The 3844-nt window shown below is 45.7% G+C and overlaps 1 pseudogene; it reads left to right on the forward strand.

The window, feature by feature from the left end:
- Positions 1-279: 279 nt before the first annotated feature.
- Positions 280-1794, forward strand: LOC136530955 (aspartyl protease family protein At5g10770-like; annotated as a pseudogene).
- Positions 1795-3844: the final 2050 nt, after the last annotated feature.

Genomic DNA, 3844 nt, shown 5'->3' on the forward strand with positions numbered 1-3844 from the left:
AAACATAGCACTTGGCAGCCTCGAGAGATTGTGTGCATAGATTTTTTTTAGATAATGGAACAAAGTTAATTCCAGCTTAGATTTTGTGCATAGATATCGAGACAAATCACAAAATAGAAGACAGCTGAACGAGAATATATTGAACTAGTCCTACGCAACCTCAGACCAAGTCCGCTGATCCTCGTAATGTTCGCTATTCAAAAAAAACAAATCGAGTGCATCCCTTATTTAACACACTCCGTAGTGGAATGGAACATTGTATCTCAGTCATCTCTTACGATGGCGTCTGCTTTGCTCCTCTCTCTGCTCCTACTCGTCATATGCAGTCACGGCGGCATTGCCCAAGCAAATGAAGCAGCAGCAGGTCATAAGGAAAGCAGAAATGTTGTGGTGCCAAAAACATCATTCCAGTCATCAGGAAAATCATGTTCGACACCGAGAGGTATCATCAGATCTATACACTGTGATTCCCATGATGAACAATGCCGGATCCTCGATGCATATAATACTAATCCAAAACCTCTCCATGTTTGCAGTGTCGTCTCCACAGTCAGGGCGTGTGTCCGTGCCACTGGCGCATCGGAACGGGCCGTGCGCGCCATTGCAGACCAAAGACGAGGCGTCTCTCGTGCAACGGCTTCACCGAGATCGTGTGCGCACCAAGTACATCACAAGGAGAATGTCCAGGACCACGAGAAAGCAGAGCAGTGACGCTTCAACTGTGAGCGTCCCGACACGGCTGGGCTCATCATACGACTCGCAGCAGTACCTTGTCACTGTGGGCTTGGGCACGCCCGCCGTCCCGCAGACCCTTCTCCTGACCACCGAAAGCGACCTGTCGTGGGTGCAGTGCAAGCCGTGCAACTCCAGCAACTGCTACCCCCAGAAGCTCCCTCTATTTGATCCGAGCAGGTCTTCTACCTACAACACTATCCCTTGTGAGACTCACAGGAGTGCAGGGACCTGGCTGCTGGCATCAGTGGCAATGGCTGCACCAGCAACTGGGAATGCGGGTTCTATATCTACTATGGCAGCGGCGCCAACACGACCGGTGTGTACAGCAGCGACGCGCTGACACTTGGTCCGGGAGCCGTCGTCGAGAACTTCCACTTCGGCTGCGGTCACGACCAAGAAGGCCCTTTCGAAAAAGAAGGCAAGTACGACGGCGTGCTCGGCCTGGGCCGCCTGCCGGAGTCCCTTGTGGGGCAGACGTCCACGGAGCACCGTGGCGCCTTCTCGCTCTGCCTCCCGCCGACGGGGGACTCCACGGGGTTCCTGGCCTTGGGTGCGCCGGAGAACACATCCGACTACGTCTTCACGCCGCTGCTCACCATGGACGACCAGCCGTGGTTCTACCAGCTGATGCTCACCGGCATCAGCGTCGGCGGGCAGCCGCTGGACATACCAGCCGCGGTGTTCCGGGAGGGGATGATCTTGGCTTCCAGCAATACCATCACGGCGCTTCAGGACACGGCCTACGCGGCACTGAGGACCGCGTTCCGGAGCGCCATGGCGGAGTACCCTCTCGCGCCGCCGACCGCCCAGCTCGACACCTGCTACAACCTCACGGGGTACGACAACGTCACGGTGCCCACCGTGTCGCTGACGTTCCGGGGCGGGGCCACCGTAGACCTCGACGCCTCGTCCGGGCTCCTGCTCGATGGTTGCCTCGCGTTCTGGAACACGGATGGAGACGAATACACTGGCCTCATCGGCAGCCTGAACCAGCGAACCATCGAGGTGCTCTACGACCTGCCAGGATCACGGGTTGGCTTCCGCACCGGCGCTTGTTGACTTTACTGTCGCAATTCGCTTTTTATACATTTACTTGGAGCTTTTTCCCAGATTTTGTATGGTCTCACTCTCATTCAAAAAATAGCTTTCGTTTGCTTTGGAAAGGCAAGCGAACTTAAACTCCATAATGTACGTTACCATATGTTTGGAATAGTATTTGCTTATCAAAATATTGAGAGTTTTTATTTGGACGATATTTGAATATCTTATGAGTTTGAAATACTCAACGAATGTCTCATGTTGTCAGTTTAATTGTTTTTTGCAGATATATATATGTCTTATCGATCTTACTAATGCTAGGTAGAGATTATTTTTCAAGCCTTTACGTTATTCTTTACAAGACGCAATAGAAAAGAAGATATAAATCCTAAAAGTTCAAAAGAAAACCATTCCCTATAATTCTGGTACACTCTAATTATCATCAATGACAACGGCAATTTGATCAAATTTGCTTATATATATTTCTTAACTCTATTATTATGGAAGAAAACAACCAAAGTACCCCATAAATTAGCATACGTATTATCCTCTAATATCATGCAAGTTATTAGTTTAAAGTAATTAACCAGCCAAATTTACTTATAAACTATAAAAACATAAAAACTCCATCGACAATTGATTAAATAACAACAATTATGCATTCCAAATGTGTAATACCTCAGGTCCCTTCTCAGAGGATCTCCAAGAGTTTTCAATCCACTCCTGAGCTAGATTTTTAGCAAGATTGAAAAAAACTGCTCTCCAACAACTCCATATCTCAACCCCAATCTTTCCGCACTTCGGAAAATTATTGATAAATTCGCGCACCTATCGACATGCCCATCTGAAGGTAGAAGGACGTGAAAAGAATAAAGAGTAAGACAGGGTTGTTGATGCAAAAGAGGTTGGGAAGATTTATAAATAGTTTGGATTTTCCTATGAAAAATTGTCTTCTATATTTTAGGAGCGAGGTTTTGGAAACCGTTGAAGGAAGCCAACAAATAAGGTCCCAACTTTTTAAGCCACTTCCAAAACTGAAAGATTTACCAACTATTTTTTTGGGAACTATTGGAGATGCTCTCACCTACACAAGTAGAGAACATACTTTTGGTTTTTGGCTTTAGTCCGGGCCGAAATTTGGCCTGGAAGTAATAGGAGATTTAGTCCCGGTTGGAACCACCAACGGATAGTGCAGCAGGCTTCTGCAGCAGGGACCTTTAGTCCCGGTCTGTGGTACAAACTAGGACTAAATGTTGCCTTTCAATCCCGGTTGGAACCACCAAACAGGACCAAAGGTCCCACTGGCCTTTTATCCCGGGTTTTGGCTCCACCCAGGATAGAGGTTGATCCTTCAGTCTCGGTAGGCTTCAACAACCGGGACTAAAGGTCCCATCTATATATACCCGCTTCCACTGTCCCCCTAGCCCGAGACACAGGCGGTCAAATCTTTGGTATTTGCTTGTGCGCGTGTGTTCATCCGTGTTCTTGCTTGGGGTGCAAGTTCTTGCTCTCGGCCACCGGCTTCATCTTTAATCTTCTAAAGGTTAGCAACTTCATCTTCTAATCTTTCATTGCTAATAATGTAGATGATTTCATGGTTTAGTAATAAGCATAGAAATATGTGGTTTTTTTAATTAGGAATAATAATGGTGGATTTTATTTTTATTTTTGTTTAATTTCTACGTAACCTTAAACATTTATAGTTTTCTAGATCTTTGTTAGCAACATTATTTCTTGATGAGAGTTAATAATCGTTAAAAAAATTATGTGCAAAATATTTAAGTTTACTTGGCATGCATATATATATATATATATATATCTTGATGATTTATTTTTATATGTTTCTCTAATATATATTGTTGCATGGTATATTTATATCGGGGTTCTATATTTATTGGCATGTTTTTTCAGGTTTTTAATTACAATGAATGGCGGCGGACTTCCCCAGCCATAGGAACCAGGTTTCCACCCTGACGATCTTCCATTCGCGCCATCGCTAGATAGGGCCATTCCGCGTCACCTAGACCCATCAATAATATATAATATTTTAAGTTTTGCGTGCTAATATAAT

Source organism: Miscanthus floridulus, unplaced genomic scaffold, assembly GCF_019320115.1.
Source record: "Miscanthus floridulus cultivar M001 unplaced genomic scaffold, ASM1932011v1 fs_23_2_3, whole genome shotgun sequence".
NCBI classification, from domain to species: Eukaryota; Viridiplantae; Streptophyta; class Magnoliopsida; order Poales; family Poaceae; genus Miscanthus; species Miscanthus floridulus.